This window comes from Coregonus clupeaformis, unplaced genomic scaffold, assembly GCF_020615455.1.
Source record: "Coregonus clupeaformis isolate EN_2021a unplaced genomic scaffold, ASM2061545v1 scaf0202, whole genome shotgun sequence".
NCBI lineage: Eukaryota > Metazoa > Chordata > Actinopteri > Salmoniformes > Salmonidae > Coregonus > Coregonus clupeaformis.
The window spans coordinates 348991-369015 of record NW_025533657.1 but is presented as its reverse complement, the minus strand read 5'-3'; the positions used below and the strand labels follow the sequence as shown (position 1 = coordinate 369015).

At 41.9% G+C, this 20025-nt stretch overlaps 1 protein-coding gene across 3 annotated transcripts in view; it reads right to left on the bottom strand.

Moving 5' to 3' along the window:
* LOC121560103 (tripartite motif-containing protein 2) overlaps window positions 1–16460 on the bottom strand; it is a 48312-nt gene extending 31852 nt beyond the window's left edge. For 2 of the 3 annotated variants that reach the window (XM_045214142.1, XM_045214147.1), the window contains exon 1: window positions 3508–3671. The gene's annotated coding sequence lies outside the window, so the exon portion shown is untranslated. Of the gene's footprint in view, window positions 1–3507; window positions 3672–16363 lie in introns of those variants that run through there. The other variant, XM_045214143.1, reaches the window with a different exon arrangement.
* Window positions 16461–20025: the final 3565 nt, after the last annotated feature.

Sequence of the window (20025 nt, the reverse complement as noted above, 5' to 3'; positions counted from 1 at the left end):
TTGCTGTGTACTTTGTTTTTCCTGAGCAACGACCGGAGCCCCCACATGGTAATTGGGCTCTGAAATCACCAATGACAAAGGACATTATGGACTTAATGACTGACATTAAAGTCCTCCCACGATATAGTGTGCATCCCATATTCCCTATATAGTGCACTACTTTTAACCAGGGCCCATAGGGTCAAAAGTAGTGCAACCATAGGAAATAGGGTACAGTTTGGGACGCAGCTATAGCGTGGGGTGAAATAACAGCCATTTCTGTGAGTATTAATTTGATTTAAGATTAGTCTTCGTTAACTGGGGAATACAAGTCTTGTTCAATGGAAGGCAACAAAGCTAAATTATAGCATTGATCTTAAATGGACAATGAAAATGACAACAGTCCATGAAGACTACATAAATCCTGAAACATCGGCACTGCTGTAGAACAACAACTAGCACAAAGCACGTATCATTCAGATGAATTGGGCAGGATAGTGATGCAATTACAAACACAATTACAAATGATTAACTATCATTAGCACAAGACCACTTATCAGAGCAATTAGAGCATATGAATCTAACCAACATAGCAGGTATTTTTCATTATATTGAATTATTCTAGCCAGTTTCCATTTAGTTAGTTTGTGAGGCAGACATGAAAGATACAATCTGAGGCATCTATCACGATTATCAGTGACTATAGAATCCATAGCGCTGAATACCATATGTAATTATTCCTTCAAAAAGGGGCAATCTGACGTTGCTACATCAATTTTTGGATTTATAAATTAATGATATGTACTCGTTTTATTTCTTGAAGAATATAACTTAATATATATATACACAATATAACTTAACCTCATGAGCTTGGTTCAACTGTCCTATCCCCTTCATAACCCAAAATAAAAGCTTGTTTTACTCCAATGTTTGTAAATAAAATAAACGTAAACAAACACTGCATAGCGTCAAAACATGGTTAAAATTATACTTTTGATATCATGGATGGTCAGTCCTTGCATCCATAGTTCTGTTTATGAATTTGAGAGTGGTTACATTTCTCCTGCCCCATCCCTCAGCTTTTTATCGAAACAGGGGCAGGGAGTATGCTTTGTAATTGTTTCAACTGCTGATTGTCCCTTTAAATCTATTATGTTGAAATTGTTAGGATAATCCTCATCTGGGCTATCTATACCTTGGTGTTTTCATCTCAATCTCTCTCTGTTGAGAGGGATTTGTCGGTTCAATGTATGTTTATTGTTGGAAAGGGAGCGTTAAGTCCCCCACCCCCGCTCTGTGCGTGGACACACATACACAAATCTAAAGCATCCACTGGGCCCACGCAGTAGGGATGGGATGATGAGAGATTATGGAGATATAGGGAGGGGAAGGGGGATGGTAGAGGTCTGTCTCATCCTCCCACCCCCACTGCCCTCAAGAATGTAAGACCACCATCTCCCACCCACAGCTATAGATAGAGGCCTTGGTCTAAACCAAAAAGCATCCTGATGCTGTTAGATGTTGTTACATAATGCCACGGCAGCCATGTTTGTGCCTGCTGGGCAATATTGACCCCTAGTAGTTCAGGGAATGTTCTGAGTGCTCAATATACTGCATCTCTTCTCCCACTCCCTGGCAGTCAGAGGAATATAGCTATATACCGGTATGCATGCTTTACTGAGAAGAATCCTCAAACATTGCCTACTGTTCTTTGTACTCAATGTTGAACATTGTTTTCCCCCTTTGCTGGCTGTGTATGGGTGAAAGCCTGTCTTTTTGATAAGCAGTCTGTCCATGACAGTAACATGGAGAAAAGGGGATGTGCTTTAGAATGGTACTCCTTCAGTGGCCCACACTCACTCTACACATCTAGCGACAGCACTGTCTGAGGATAGCAGATATGTCAATGAGAAGAGTCTGTGTGTGTGTGTTCCAGTGACCTTAAATTAGGGCCTGCAGCTGTGCTAGCGTCAGGGCAACAGAAAACATAGACTTTGAAAATCTGTCAACCAGAGTCAGATACACTTCCCACTTCAACCCTCACTGACCAGTCAGCCATATCACGAAATACACTGCATCTGTGAGACTGAAAAGCAGTACTGTTAAAGGATCACTTTGCTGAAAAACTGTATTTTGGTATTTTATTCATTAGTCCACTGTTAATACAATCCTCCAAAACAGTGCATGTCAGCAGTAAAAGTTTTCAAGATAGAGCACGTTTAGTACAGAGCAAAAACTGTGATGATGATTGTGTTTTGCATGTTTTCATGTTTTTGACGCAAACTATCCCATGTTTTTGAGCAAACTATCCTTTAGCACACTCAACCACAAATGTATTAGCTAAATGCAAATAAAAAGGCTAAACGTTTCAGAGCTAACATGAACACAATATAATCCACTTGGCTCAATATCAACCATCAGAATATCAGATAGATATAAAGAAAACAGTTCATGGAACAATAAGGGAAATAGGCAAAGGAAACATAATTTCATAAGATGAAATAAAAGGCAGACCTCAATAAAATAGCTAATTAATTCACAAATATATTCTAAGCATGAAAATGGGGAATAATCATTAAAATAGCATTTAATTACAATTGTATCGCATCATATCTCACTGAAGATTTCAGCGCTTGACTTGTTACAGAGCCCCACACCCATTGTAGCCCATATAGCTGCCCATAACTGTCTGCATGATGAACAGTGGACCAGTGCAACCGCCAGATATCAAGTTTCATCACCACAGCAATCGATACACAGGCCGTGTCCCAAATGTAGTACACTAGTTTTGACCAGAGCCCCCCTATTTAGTGCACCACTTTTGACCAGGGCCCATATGGCTCTGGGCAAAAGTAGTGCACTATGTAGGGACTATGGTCCCATTTTGGACACACACACACACACACTCTCACAGCCCTCCTCCTATCAATGTATCATCAGTGTCTGGTTTCCTCGCATGGGCGTCAGTCTACAGCCTGCCCATGCTGATAAAACTCAACACACACACACACACACACACACACACACACACACACAATGGGAGAACAAGTGCAAGTGTCAAACACCTGACAAACAAAAATACTGTAGAAGAATGAGCGCACACACACACACGTGCTATGTGTACACACAGTAAGATCTAAGTTCAACATTCAGCCACCACACAATTGCTCGTAGTGTTGTGATAGGATGTTCCTATTCAAGAAAATGGTTCCAGTAATATTTCAAGAGATATATGGTATTTGAGTGAAATGAGGAAGTCAACTATCGATCTTTCCCTTGACATTGTATGTGTCTAGTCAACTCATTATCTCTGACTGTAGGTGCTAGAGGGGCAGCCCTACAGAGACGCACACTTAGTGACATACATGGAGACTTCACACACACACACACACACCTCTATCACCCCAAAGGAGACACTACGCATATAATACAACTTCCTCCCTTCTTCATTTCTCTTGTCAATGTCCCAATTTTTCTCCCCTCTCTCTTTCCATCCTCCCTTCTCCATGCCCAGAAAACACCACTTACTTGAACTCCATGGCTGTTCTGTTTCTATCTCCTCTCTCGGTATGTGAGAACGTCCACACAGATTTCCCTGTCACATAATCCCTCTCATCTCTGACACGGTGTGTGTGTGTGTGTGTGTGTGTGAGGGAGCGTGTGTGAGAGGCTGGAGCTGTTACAATAATGCAAACAGACTGACAGAGAAACCACCAGCTGAGTGGAGCGGGAGGGGGGAGGGGACCCACTGTCAGGGGAGAGGCATTGACCAATCGCAGAGCTCAGTGAGGCTTGGGGGTGGCCACATGTGTGTGTTTGGCTGCTCCCCACAGGGCCAGAGGCGTCACAGGCAGAAAACAACAGACTTCACTAGATAAGGAGGGAGAGAGGAAGGGATGTGTAAAAAGAGGAGAGGAGAGGGGGAAACAAACAGGACAGGCCGGAAGCCACTGTTGATTTGAATGTCATGTTTTAGAAGAGCATGTTTTGCATGGTTAGAAAGGGATGATAATATTTGTATTTACAATGGTGTTTCTCTCCAGGTGAAAATGATAGTAAAGCTATTTATTTCACTTCTATTCAATCCAAGGTAAAAGTACTATGATACCGTACATAATACATGCATTTTCATTAGATGTAGAACCAGTATGGGAACCTATTTCACATAAATGTATTGTATATAGTACAGTACTGAATGAATCAGGCACCTTTTCCAGTGCCTAAAAACAACAACATTGCAGCACATTGAATTTATGTAATTGCTGAGGTAAATAACTGGTTTAAACTTCAGGACTCCTACATAAAGTCCCTGATGAGGAGTGGGGGTAAAAACATCTGCACGCTCCATTAGCCCTCAAAACCAAACAAGCGGTCGTTGAGTTCTCCTCCATTACGGTTTCATGGTCTTCTCCACACCTCTGACGATAGGTCTGAGTAAATGGTTGGCAAAAACCATTTCCTGGGTTTTGGCCAACCATTCACTAACCACAAGATGGTAGTAATGTCTTTCCCAAAGGTATCTACACAAAGTGGTGTCAAATAACTCACTATAAGCCTTGCAGCAACAGCACAGTTTTTTAATGGAGAAACAGGAAAAGATAATCAACCTTAACTGCTTTTTGCACGTGTCTTCCATTTATTTGTTATATGGCAGGCCAGCGGGAGAAGGACTCAGCAATGATGTTATTAATTATACCAGAGAAATTGAATACAAGAACCAAAGTGAGCTAAACAGTACCAAATAGAAGGCAAAGCCCCTGAGGCTGGGGAAATGTAGGGTTCAAAAGAGGTTGTTAAGTTAGGGGCAAGAGAGTCGAAAAGCTAGTCCTTGTGGAATAGGCCTTTATCAGTAGATTATTACATCGACGGGGAGTGTTTTGTGGCGGTTTTGGGTTCGGTTCTATTTAAGTCCCTAGCCTCTACCCCATATTCTTACCCATTCAGTGTTCACAGATGTGGACAGACTGGATAAGTGGAAGCAATGCGGCAATGGCTTCCCCTAACTCACTAAATATGCTATGCTTAACTTGTTTTCACCGATCAAGTAATTTCAGATCTGTGAACAGCAGAGGTAGGGGCTAAGGGAAGGGTCTAGTGGCCAAAATGGAACAGGGCCTAGGAGTCCAGCACCAGGCCCCTCAGACCCTTCTTGGGTCGTGTTCATTAGGGGTACAAAGCGGCAAAACATTTTGTAACAGAAAACAAAAACAAGCCTTTTTTATTGGAGTTCAGGAAGTCAAATCAAATTTCCCTCCCAGTTTCAGTCCCATTTGTTCAGTTCGATGCCTAATGACCATGCACCAAGAACACGACCCAGCTGACATCCCAGCATCCTTTGGGAAAGTACTGAGTCACATTGGTATAGTTGTGTGGGCAGTCTGAACACAGTTATCGATCAGGAAGCAATGCCGCTACACAGCTGAAAGCTGAAAGTGTTGTTGGCCTCACAATTAGACCTGGAGCAAAACACTAGCGGATGATGAATGAATATGCAGACTATTGACTAAAATTGTGCCAATTAAGAATTATGTTGTCACTTCTTGTAAAGTCTTTACTAAAAGGCCATACTCATGAATAACATGCTAAAATACAGTAGAGAGCTAATTGAGCACCAATTTTATATACATTATTTGGCTGTCCAAAAGTTCACTTTCTGCGTGTTTGTCTTGCAGGGGTGTCAAACTCAAATCCTGGAAGGCGGAGTGTCTGCAGGTTTTCGCTCACTCCCTTGTCATTGATTGATCATTTAAGGTAATTGAATAGTTAGGAACTCCCCTCCTTGTTGTCTAGGTCTTAACTGGACACAAATCGAAAGGAAATAACAAACACCAGCAGAAACACAGCCCTCCAGGAATTGAGTTTGACACCCCTTATGTAAGGACAAAGATCATAGGCTATTTATTCATTCATTAACCAACAGGTTGTCAAAGTAGCCCTGGGGTTTGTAGTCTACAGCTTTGTAAACAACAGCGATGATGCAACAACACCCAGATGAGCATGGCTGGGCTTCATTCCAGAAAGATGCTCCCTCCTTATGCCCCCCTTCACTCCCCTTCACAGACCTGAAACGACAGGGTAGGTGTAAGCAACAGCTCCAACTCGTTTTTGGCCATGTTGCCTTTACCCATCCAGCTGTCTCAGATGTGTGAAGGGGAGTGAACAAGGGCACAGGGACAGGGACCACTGTTTTGAAATGAAATGCAGTCCATCTCCCCAAACAAAGACAGGATGTTGAGGCACGGGGGAAGAGAAATACAGTACTACTTCCAGAAAACTACTTTACCCACCAATCACCATGATCAAGGGAGCACTGGTCATAATAACATGCCACTCTGAAGCTCCCTGGGGTCTTGAAAACAACACAGCACGAGTCTGGTGAACAGTGCTGTGTGAATGTATATGTCAGACAGCAGAAGGACCCCTCTCTGCAGTGTTTGGCACAGAGGGGAGTAGGGCAAACTCAGTCTATCCTGTTTTGGTCTGGTGCCACTGATACCAATAAAGCCTTCCTCTTAAATAGCCTTCCATCTCTATATCTCTCACAGCACAGCCATTGGAACTGCAGCACGGCACTGGACAATGAAAGAAACACTTATGTTGTCTGGTGACTCATCACACACCCTATGCACGTATGCAGACATAGAAAAATACAGAGATCCCTAGCCCTACCTCCCCCCTTCAAAAACACCCTCCACACACACACACACACTCTCTAGCCAATATGTCCTTATGCCACAGACCTGCCCTTGGGAATTTCCTCTCTCTCTCCTACTGTAATGCTATTGGCAGAGCCTAATAATGTCTGCAGCAATCACCAAATGCATTTGTATCCTCCCTAACCACTTCCACCCTCACTTAAATGGATTAAGACCCTCTTAAAGAAGGGTCTATGGAGACACAGGCCTACTATGACCTATAGCATCACCATCACATAGCCATAACCAGGACACGCCTACAACAACATACACAGTTATAATGTTTAGCCTATTTTTATTTTCGTTTATTTGTCAGGGACTATGCACAAGAACTGTATTTAAATCAGATGTAGCCAAATAGCTAATTTCCATCTGTGGTCCTGGGAAAACACAAAACATCATGACATCACAGAATACAGCGTACAATGTGTACTTAGACACATTAGGACAGAGTGTACTTGGTTGACTCAGAGGTTTGCATTCAGTCTAGCTAGCCTCTGTGTTAATAGATGGTAGATGGGCTTCTCTGATAATGTCCACTGGTCATTGCAGAACACAAACATACACTTACTGGGATACAACAGCAAGTGTGAAATATAGAGATAGTTGAGTGATCATGCCAAACATGGTGTACAAGGTGTCTGGGGTGTATCTCAATAGTCTACATTTTCCTTCATCTGCACTGACATGAAATAACTAGCCGGGCAAAAGCAACATTTGAGTGGACATTTACCACATTCATTGGAGATTAGTACAAAATAAGGAGAGGAAACAAGGAGAGGAATCCATATTAGACTATTGAGACCAACCCCTAGAATCACCCTTCACATACAAAAAATTATCCCCATTTTAACCTTAACCATGATGTGAATGGAACAATATCTGATCAGGATTCAGTGGTTAGGAGCCACTTCAATGTATGCAAGTTCACGTATGTTGGCCTCAGCGGTAGATGAGATTAGATAAGTGATTTGGTCTAAATCTGCTTGGAGAGAGAGAGAGAGAGAGAGAGAGAGAGAAACAGAGCCTGCGTCCCAAATGACACCTTATTCCCTATATAGTGCACTACTTTTGACAAGAGCCCATTTGGGACGCAGACAGAGAGCGATAGCAGACTGTTAGCATTGAACCCAGAGAGGATGAGAGGAGTGGGCAGAGAGCATACATGCTATTTCATGCTTGGATTGGCTGCAAGATGAGAGCCCTGGAAATATTGTACACATACACAGACCTAGACATGTACAGACAGAAAAACGCACAAACAGGCATGCAAACACACACACGATTATCCTAGGTACGGCATTGCGGTCAGGCATAGCTCGTCCATTTACACAACAATCTTCTTCGCTAAGACAACTCATCAGTCCATTCACTATTCCTAAATCTACTCTATTGCTTCTCTGAATGTAATCAATTACGAGCCAGCTTTTCAGGGTACATTAACCCATTTTCTACTCAGAGGAGCACACCAAATCACACCATTACATTACGGGTGCCATGGAAACAAGCTGTTCTCTGTGTGTGTGTGTGTGTGTGTGTGTGTGTGTATGCATGTACAGTACCAGTCAAAAGTTTGGACCCACCTACCCATTCCAGGGTTTTTCTTTATTTTTACTATTTTCTACATTGTAGAATAATAGTGAAGACATGAAAACTATGAAATAACACACGGAATCATGTAGTAACCAAGAAAGTGTTAAACAAATCAAAATATATTTTATAATTGAGATTCTTCAAAATAGCCACCCTTTGCCTTGATGACAGCTTTGCACACTCTTGTCAGTCTCTCAACCAGCTTCACCTGGAATGCTTTTCCAACAGTCTTGAAGGAGTTCCCACATATTCTGAGCACTTGTTGGCTGCTTTTCCTTCACTCTGCGGTCCGACTCATCCCAAACCATCTCAATTGGGTTGAGGTCGGGGGATTGTGGAAAAAATAGCCCTTACACAGCCTGGAGGTGTCTAATGGTCTAATGTCCATTGCTCGTGTTTCTTGGCCCAAGCAAGTCTCTTCTTCTTATTGGTGTCCTTTAGTAATGGTTTCTTTGCAGCAATTCAATCATGAAGGTCTGATTCACACAGTCTCCTCTGAACAGTTGATGTTGAGATGTGTCTGTTACTTGAACTCAGTGAAGCATTTATTTGGACTGCAATTTCTGAGGCTGGTAACTCTAATGAACTTATCCTCAGCAGCAGAGGTAACTCTGGGTCTTCCATTCCTGTGGCAGTCCTCATGAGAGCCAGTTTCATCATAGCGCTTGATGGTTTTTGCAACTGCACTTGAAGAAACTTTCAAAGTTCTTGACATTTTCCGTATTGACTGACCTTCATGTCTTAAAGTAATGATGGACTGTCGTTTCTCTTTGCTTATTTGAGCTGTTCTTGCCATAATATGGACTTGGTCTTTTACCAAATAGGGCTATCTTCTGTATACCCCCTACCTTGTCACAACACAACTGATTGGCTCAAACACATTAAGGAAAGCAATTCCACAAATTAACTTTAAAAGAAGGCATACCTGTTAATTGAAATGCATTTCAGGTGACTACCTCATGAAGCTGGTTGAGACAATGCCAAGAGTGTGCAAAGCTGTCATCAAGGCAAAAGGTGGCTATTTGAAGAATCTCAAATATAAAAGATAGGTTGATTTGTTTAACACTTTTTTTGGTTACTACATGATTCCATTTGTGTTCTTTCATACTTTATGTCTTCACTACTATTCTACAATATAAAAAATAGTAAAAATAAAGAAAAACCCTTGAATGAGTAGGTGTGTCCAAACTTTTGACTGGTACTGTATGCATGCATGCATGCATGCATGCATACATGCATGTATGTATGTACAGTTGAAGTCGGAAGTTTAAATGTATTTGGCTAAGGTGTATGTAAACTCAGTTTTTCACAATTCCTGACATTTAATCCTAGTAAAAATTCCCTGTCTTAGATCAGTTAGTATCACCACTTTATTTTAAGAATGTGAAATGTCAGAATAATAGTAGAGAGAATGATTTATTTCAGCTTTTTTTCCAGTGGGTCAGAAGTTTACATACACTCAATTAGTATTTGGTAGCACTGCCTTTAAAATTGTTTAACTTGGGTCAAACGTTTTGGGTAGCCTTCCACAAGCTTCCCACAATAAGTTGGGTGAATTCTGGCCCATTCGTCCTGACAGAGCTGGTGTAACTGAGTCAGGTTTGTAGGCCTCCTTGCTCGCACACACACTTTTTCAGTGCTGCCCACACATTTTCTATAGGATTGAGGTCAGGGCTTTGTGATGGCCACTCCAATACCTTGACTTTGTTGTCCTTAAGCCATTTTGCCACAACTTTGGAAGTATGCTTGGGGTCATTGTCCATTTGGAAGACCCATTTGCGACCAAGCTTTAACTTCCTGACTGATGTCTTGATGTTGCTTCAATACATCCACATAATTTTCCTTCCTCATGATGCCATCTATTTTGTGAAATGCACCAGTCCCTCCTGCAGTAAAGCACCCCCACAGCATGACGCTGCCACCCCAGTGCTTCAGGGTTGGGATGGTGTTCTTTGGCTTGCAAGTCACTCCCTTATTCTTCCAAACAGTTCTATTTTTGATTCATTAGACCAGAGGACATTTCTCTAAAAAGTACAATCTTTGTCCCCATGTGCAGTTGCAAACCATAGTCTGGCTTTTTATGGCTGTTTTGGAGCAGTTGCTTCTTCCTTGCTGAGCAGCCTTTCAGGTTATGTCGATATAGGACTCATTTTACTGTGGATATAGATACTTTTGTACTCGTTTCCTCCAGAATCTTCACAAGGTCCTTTGCTGTTGTTCTGGGATTGATTTGCACCAAAGTACGTTCATCTCTAGGAGACAGAACTCGTCTCCTTCCTGAGCGGTATGACAGCTGCGTGGTCCCATGGTGTTTATACTTGCGTACTATTGTTTGTACAGATGAACGAGGTACCTTCAGGCATTTGGAAATTGCTCCCAAGGATGAACCAGACTTGTGGAGGTCTACAATTTTTTTTCTGAGGTCTTGGCTGATTTATTTTGATTTTCCCATGATGTCAAGCAAAGAGGCACTGAGTTTGAAGGTAGGCCTTGAAATACATCCACAGGTACAGCTCCAATTGACTCAAATTATGTCAATCAGAAGCTTCTAAAGCCATATCATTTTCTGGAATTTTCCAAGCTGTTTAAAAGGCACAGTCAACTTAGTGTATGTAAACTTCTGACCCACTGGAATTGTGATACAGTGAATTATAAGTGAAATAATCTGTCTGTAAACAATTGTTGGAAAAATTACTTGTGTCATGCACAAAGTAGATGTCGTACCCAACTTCCCAAAACTATAGTTTGTTAACAAGAAATGTGTGGAGTGGTGAAAAAACGATTTAACAACTCCAACCTAAGTGTATGTAAACTTCTGACTTCAACTGTATGTATGTACAGTGAGGGAAAAAAGTATTTGATCCGCTGCTGATTTTGTACGTTTGCCCACTGACAAAGACATGATCAGTCTATAATTTTAATGGTAGGTTTATTTGAACAGTGAGAGACAGAATAACAACAAAATCCAGAAAAACGCATGTCAAAAATGTTATGAATTGATTTGCATTTTAAATGAGGGAAATAAGTTTTTGACCCCTCTGCAAAACATGACTTAGTACTTGGTGGCAAAACCCTTGTTGGCAATCACAGGAGGTCAGACATTTCTTGTAGTTGGCCACCAGGTTTGCACACATCTCAGGAGGGATTTCGTCCCACTCCTCTTTGCAGATCTTCTCCAAGTCATTAAGGTTTCGAGGCTGACGTTTGGCAACTCGAACCTTCAGCTCCCTCCACAGATTTTCTGTGGGATTAAGGTCTGGAGACTGGCTAGGCCACTCCAGGACCTTCATGTGCTTAATCTTGAGCCACTCCTTTGTTGCCTTGGCCGTGTGTTTTGGGTCATTGTCATGCTGGAATACCCATCCACGACCCATTTTCAATGCCCTGGCTGACGGAAGGAGGTTCTCACCCAAGATTTGACGGTACATGGCCCCGTCCATCGTCCCTTTGATGCGGTGAAGTTGTCCTGTCCCCTTAGTAGAAAAACACCCCCAAAGCATAATGTTTCCACCTCCATGTTTGACGGTGGGGATGGTGTTCTTGGGGTCATAGGCAGCATTCCTCCTCCTCCAAACATGGCGAGATGAGTTGATGCCAAAGTGCTCGATTTTGGTCTCATCTGACCACAACACTTTCACCCAGTTCTCCTCTGAATTATTCAGATGTTCATTGGCAAACTTCAGACGGGCCTGTATATGTGCTTTCTTGAGCAGGGGGACCTTGAGGGCGCTGCAGGATTTCAGTCCTTCACGGCGTAGTGTGTTACCAATTGTTTTCTTGGTGACTATGGTCCCAGCTGCCTTGAGATCATTGACAAGATCCTCCCGTGTAGTTGTGGGCTGATTCCTCACCGTTCTCATGATCATTGTAACTCCACGAGGTGAGAGCCCAGGCCGAGGGAGATTGAGAGTTGTGTGTTTCTTCCATTTGCGAACAATCGCACCAACTGTTGTCACCTTCTCACCAAGCTGCTTGGCGATGGTCTTGTAGCCCATTCCAGCCTTGTGTAGGTCTACAATCTTGTCCCTGACATCCTTGGAGAGCTCTTTGGTCTTGGCCATGGTGGAGAGTTTGGAATCTGATTGATTGATTGCTTCTGTGGACAGGTGTCTTTATTACAGTGAACAAGCTGAGATTAGGAGCACTCCCTTTAAGAGTCTCGTTACCTGTATAAAAGACACCTGGGAGCCAGAAATCTTTCTGATTGAGAGGGGGTCAAATACTTATTTCCCTCATTAAAATGCAAATCAACTTATAAAATTTTTGACATGCGTTTTTCTGGATTTTGTTGTTGTTATTCTGTCTCTCACTGTTCAAATAAACCTACCATTAAAATGATAGACTGATCATTTCTTTGTCAGTGGGCAAACGTACAAAATCAGCAGGGGATCAAATACTTTTTTCCATATGTGTTATTTCATAGTTTTGATGTTTTCACTATTATTCTACAATATAAAAAATAGTAAAAATAAAGAAAAACCCTTGAATGAGTAGGTGTGTCCAAACTTTTGACTGGTACTGTATGTAAGTAATACAGTACAGAGGGTAGTAGGCCACCCGTGAATGACATGCTGCTACGTCTCCAGCACCACCATATTCAAATTAATTTTAACCTCTCCAATGTGTGTGTTCACTCATAATACACTGCATAACAAACAGCAGGAGAACTCTCCAGTGTTACGCTTCCAGCATCTCCATCATGCTCTGGGTTGGTTTCATATAGCTACAGATATAAGATCAGCTTCCCCTCCCCCAATCCTTACATTAACCATTACTGTGGGAAATGCAAAACTGACCCAAGATAACCATCTAATTTGTTGTTGTGAAGGTGTGTGGGAGACTTTCAGTACAATGGTGGATTTCATGCATTGATTCATGCTTCTTTTGTGAGCCATTGACATCCCCTACTGGTATGAGTGGGAAATACACTTGTTGTGAGTGGGTATTTGCATGTGTGAGTGTGTGTGTTGCAACCAATTACCACCAGCTAGTCACCCTGCACATTAACAACCCCCAGCCAGAACCAGCCTGGCTTCCAGCAGCAACCATTGCCATCGACCCACATCCTCACATGGGTCACCAAACGTCAAAAGGACACCAGTGTTGTAAGCCTTTAGGGCCCACAGGCTGTGTCCAAACTGGATAAGTCAATAAGTGGTCAACCGTCCAGTAGCCTAGCCACTACTAACTATCAATACCGGCAAGGCAATATTGCCACACTGCAGCATGGTTTGAGCAACATGCAATGGATATCACTATTTTCCATGCATGCATTAGAGAGATTAACCTAGACACTAAGTCTTATTGATGTCTCCTTTTAGATCTGGTGAGAGGATAATGTGAATAAGCAATATGCCAGAAACTCCATTTAGCTAACCAGAAGGCTAGGCAGCGCTATTACAACTTTCTTATACCCATTCGATCCTTAAAATCTACAAGGGCCCATATAAAGGAGTGAACTGCATAGTTACTGGTACCTTCCTCCTGCCTATATAGCAGTTTCTCGATACATTCCTGGAGGGAACCGCCAGGGGTGCAAATGTTTTGTTCTAGCCCAACACTCTCAATTCACACCTGATTCAACTCATCAACTAATCACCAATCTCTTGATGAAGTTAATCAGGTGTGTTAATACTAGGAAATAACAAAAACCTGCACCTCCTGGGTATTACCACCCCTAATCCTAACCATTATTGGAGAAAATGATAAACTGACCCTAGATCAGTGTCTAGGGGCAACTTCTCCCTACTCCTGAAATGAGAAACACTGCATATACAATATATGTAGGCCATGAGAAGAGAAAAACAATCCCTCAGGTCCAGCTCTGGGGCTGCACTGCACTGGTGCAGTAGTGGAGGAACGCGCATCCTGCTAACATACTGCGGCACCCGTCCCACGCTACTTCCTGTTTCTGAGAAATAGTTACTGCATTCATGAGCCACTGATGTCACAGGGAGGACTTTGCCACTGTGTGGTGGGAAGCCATCCAATAAAAGAGATGGGGAGAGAGAGGGGTTAGAGAGAGAGCGAGAGAGAGAGCGAGAGAGCGAGAGCGAGAGCGAGAGCCACGATACCCCCTAATTATCAGAATCCAGAAAAGAGCCATTAAATTCTACAACCACCTGAAATGAAGCGATTCCCAAACCTTCCATAACAAAACCCTCAGCTAAAGAGAGATGAACCTAGAGAAAATTCCCCTCAGCAAGCTGGTCCTGGGGCTCTGTTCACAAACACAAACAGACCCCACAGAGCCCCAGGTCAGCAACACAATTAGACCCATCCAAAACTTTAGAAAATGCAAAGATAATTACTTGACACATTGGAAAGAACTAACCAAAAAACTAAGCAAACTGGAATGCTATTTGGCCCTAAACAGAGAGTACAGTGGCAGAATACCTGACTACTGTGACTGACCCATAATTAAGGAAACCTTTGACTATGTACAGACTCAGTGAGCAGACCTGGCTCTCGAGAGAAGACAGGCTATGTGCCCACTGCCCACAAAATGAGGTGGCAACTGAGCTGCACTTCCTAACCTCCTGCCAAATGTATGACCATATTGGAGACACATATTTCCCTCAGATTACACAGACCTAAAAAAATTTTGAAAACAAATACAATTTTGATAAACTCCCATATCTATTAGGTGAAATACCACAGTGTGCCATCACAGCAGCAATATTTGTGACCTGTTGCCACAAGAAAAGGGCAACCAGTAGAGCACATTGTAAATACATCCTATATTTATCTGTCGATTTATATTCCCTTTCGTACTTCAACTATTTGCACATTGTACATTGCCAGTAATATAACATTTGAAATGTCTATTCTTTTTAAACGTTTGTAAGTGTAATATTTACTGTTAATTTCAGACTGTTTATCACTTTTGTTTGTTATCTTTTCCACTTGCTTTGGCAATGTAAACGTGTTTCCCATGCCAATAAAGCCCTTTGAATTGAGAGAGAGGCAGAGCAAGAGAGATGAAAAGAGAGAGATAGACAAAAAGAGAGCGAGAGAAAGTGAGAGGGTTATGTAATAAGACTTTACAGTGCATTCAATTACAGAATCTGCTTAGAGGAACTGGGGGTCTGAGGAAAAGGAATGTAAATTGAATGACTGTATGAAGCCGTGACTGAAGCAATGTTATTAATTCATGTGAAGACTACTGGAGCATACCAAAGTACTGTGTGAATGGAAGAATGGATTTCATACAAACTTCATGAATGAGTCTAAATGAAAGAAAACAACAAATGAGATAGTAGTACGTGCAACCACAGACATACCATCTTATCCAGCAACCTACAATGACCGAGTAGTGAAATAAGTCAGCTGAAGCTATCACATATTATGACCATTGCAAGTAAAACGATTCAACAAAAACAAGGAGTACAAGAAATGAATAACCTAAAATGCTAACATAGCATCAATAGTTCTAATCCAGCGCAGGCCTACATACTCTAGTCCTGTCCTTGGGCTGTATGGATCAAGCATCTCAGAGTAGGAGGGCTGATTTAGGGTCAGTTTAGCCTTTTAGATCACCATAAATAAGATTACATGGACAGGGGGGGACCTGATCTGATCGTAGGTCAGCACTCCTACTCTGAGAACCTTGATATATCTGGCCCCAGATGCATTTCATCCATGCATCCCTCCTCACCTATGATGCCATGTTACCCAATCAGACAGAGGATGGCCCTTCAAAACCATCCTGAGTGCCATTCAAGAAGCTGTGGGTGGTGAAATGTTGCCAGTAGCTGATGGGTGGAGAAATGTTTTTATATGGCAACAATGTATGAGAATAGCCTACAACAAGTCAAACCATAAAACTATATTAAATCAAACAAGACTGCATATGACACGCATTGATTTCTTGTGCTGATAAAGCAAGTGACGAGTGACTGAAACAACATTTCAACATTGTTTGAGTAGCCTATTTCAATCTTCATACAATAACGCAAGTGTCCCATGCATGCGCTCTAGACTACATGCATCGTTTGATAAAACAAATTGCAATAATTTACAATGACGCATCAAACAACGAACACATTGAACAGATCTCGAAGTATCCCTCCAAGAATAAACTGAGAAATACTCACGTTTTGTTAGAGCATTTGTGTATGGTCAATCAGTCTCGTCAGGGCAATATTTACGAGAGAGGAGCAAAAACTGTGCGCACCCTGCCTTCTCTGTCAATTTCAGTGGAAATGAAGCAGTGGGTTGGTTCTACGCTGCAGCTTTAAATGCATATCTGTTGTGACAAAAAAGCGAGGCAGGGAGGCAATCCCAGTGGAATACACACATGCATTAACCCAATCCGCTTAAAAAGGCCATGAATATTACATTCATTGGATGTGCGCAGCAGATGTAAAAAAATAGACTATATTTCATACATTATTCAAGTGTATGCTGCTTTTGTGATTTCATTTAATTTTTTTGTGACAGGGTGGAGAATTGACTGTTTGTTTGTTTTCTATTTTATTATTTGTAGCCTATGCCTTAACATACAAATATTTAGATGATAAATATTAAATATTATATATAGATTTGTTTTATTTTAATAATTTCGAAATAGCTCCTTCCCACAATAATTATTTCACATAGCCTAATCAAACTCATGAAAGTTTGCAAACTTTGACTCTAAAATCACATAGGCCTACACATGTTGGGCAATTCTTTTGACACTCCAATTGTGAAAAGTTTTGTTCACTTCGATGTTCAACTTTATCCCGTGCGTGCTCAACTTGCAGCGTGGCCTTGGTTACTAAGGGGATCACTCTCTGCAGCCTCTCCCCTCCCAGGAGGGAGGCTGTTGCTATGACAACCTACATTATGCAGCAGTCCATGAAAGCCCCTTTCAGATACTTAAAAAAGAAAAGAAAAGAAGGAAGAAGTTATTTTCATTCCTTTTTTATTATTGAATTCCTTGATAGTTTGATAGTGACAGAAAGAGAAGAAGCAAGCTGGCTCGGAGTGGGGGGGTGTCTGTGAAGGTGCAGGCCTGTCTCCCCTACCTACCCCTAAACAGAACAGATTATAACTTTACAATGTATTGTGCACTGTGCTGGGAGAATACTAAAGTAATACGCATGTGGTGCACAGAACACACTGGTGCGTAGCAGGACACCGCATCCAAGTCATAGACTGTTCTCTCTGCTACCGCTTGGCAAGCAGTACCGATGCACCAAGTCTGGAACCAACAAGACCCAGAACAGCTTCTACCCCAAGCCATAAGACTGCTAAATAGTTAGTTAAATAGTTAACCAACCCAGACTATCTGCATTGACCCTTTTTGCACTAACTCTTTTGACTCATCACATACGCTGCTGTTACTGTTTATTATCTATCCTGTTGCATGGTCACTTTATCCCTACCTACAGTGTATTCTGGAAAGTATTCAAACCCCTTCCCTATTTCCACATTTTGTTACATTACAGCCTTATTCTAAAATGGATTAAATAAAACATGTCCCTCATCAATCTACACAGAATACCACATAATGACAAAGTAAAAACAAGTTTTTAGGAATTTTTGCAAATGTATTAAAAATGAAAAACAGAAATACCTTATTTACATAAGTATTCAAACCCTTTGCTATGAGACTCAACAATTGAGCTCAGGTGCATCCTGTTTCCATTGAAAATCCTTGAGATGTTTCTTCAACTTGATTGGAGTCCACCTGTGGTAAATTCAATTGATTGGACATGATTTGGAAAGGCACACACCTGTCTATATAAGGTCCCACCGTTGACAGTGCATGTCAGAGCAAAAACCAAGCCATGAGGTCGAAGGAATTGTCCGTAGAGCTCCGAGACAGGATTGTGTCGAGGCACAGATCTGGGGAAGGCTACCAAAACATTTCTGCAGCATTGGAGGTCCCCAAGAACACAGTGGCCTCCATCATTCTTAAATAGAAGAAGTTTGGAACCACCAAGACTCTTCCTAGAGCTGGCCGCCCAGCCAAACTGAGCAATCGGGGGAGAAGAGCCTTGGTCAGGGAGGTGACCAAGAACCCGATGGTCACTCTGACAGAGCTCCAGAGTTCCTCTGTGGAGATGGGAGAACCTTCCAGAAGGACAACCATCTCTGCAGCACTCCACCCATCAGGCCTTTATGGTAGAGTGGCCAGACGGAAGCCACTCCTCAGTAATAGGCACATGACAGCCTGCTTGGAGTTTGCCAAAAGGCACCTAAAGGACTCTCAGACCATGAAAAACAAGATTCTCTGGTCTGATGAAACCAAGATTGAACTCTTTGGCCTGACTGCCAAGCGTCACGTCTGGAGGAAACCTGGCACCATCCCCACTGTGAAGCATGGGGGTGGCAGCGTCATGCCTTGGGGATGTTTTTCAGCGGCAGGGACTGGGACACTAGTCAGGATCGAGGGAAAGATGAATGGAGCAAAGTACAGAGAGATCCTTGATGAAAACCTGCTCCAGATCGCTCAGTACCTCAGACTGGGGCGAAGGTTCACCTTCCAACAGGACTACAACCCTAAGCACACAGCCAACGCAGGAGTGGCTTTGGGACAACCACAGATCACAGTCTAGTAAGTACATTTCTCCTCAATAAAGTAGCTATCAGCAAAGTTAGAGCTAGTAAGGAGGGAAAAAGTCAAGTGCGAGTGTTAGTTCACCATAACTATTAGTGGGGAAAATGCTAAACTGACCCAATATCAGCATCCAGGGTAACTTCACAATACACCAGTGCATGACGGGATTACTATTGTTCCAGAATGGCCTCATTGTTTTATTCACAGTGTTTTGATTGAGCTTTGGTCAGAGGTTGACAAAGCACAATTAAAGTGCAGAAGCCTGCTCCGCAGAGGGTAGGAAGTGCTGGTTTGGTTGGTTTGTGGTGGCTGAATTTTTCACTCTCTTTTTCTCACTCACTCATCCACTTACTCATATACACAAAAATGACGGTCTAAATGGAAATAATTTTGTGACAAATGTTGTTGTAAAAATATTTTACAGAGTCCTTGGTCTAGCTGTAACACTCCCGGCTTCAGTCACATACACTGCTCCCTTGCAAATGCATTTTATAAAGCCCTTTTAACATCAGCAGTTGTCACAAAGTGCTTTACAGTTACCCAGCCTAAAACCCAGAAGAGGAAGCATTTCAAACTGTTTAGAAAAACTGTAAAAAGTACAATATATATTTAATAAAGGAACATCTTCAACTCCATCCTAAGCCTTTGGTCCCAAAGTGGAACCGTTTCTCTATCTTTTTTTTGTCATTTTTTTTTTGGGGGGAATAAACATTATCAGGGGCTTTTTCCTGCATTGCAGACAAAACAGGGGGAAAAAATTATAGTTGTAATTTTAAAAGCCCCAGACCCCTTACTGTGTCTCTGTTGGGGGTGAATCAGAAATGATAGTGCTGCATTTGAACAGATCAAAGGAGACCTACATTCTCTGAGCATTTACATATTGGGTAAGTCATTTTAAAGGAGGGCAATTAGATACAGAGTGTCTTGGTTGATGTAGAATAATGAACCCAGTAAATTTGCTCAAATGAGCAAGCTAAGCTTGATGTCATGAAATTAGTGAATTGTGTAAACATTTGTAAGGATATGTATTTCTTTCATGATTTTTTCAAGGAAACCAGCCACTTTGATAGAAAAGCTGCCCCAATTCGAATTTGTCGACGCCACTGTTTTTGCCAAAAAATCTAATTTAAAAAATAACACTAATCTAAATTAGTCTGACATTATCGTGCCTCAAAAGTTGTCTAATGTTGAACTGAGTCCATATTCCAC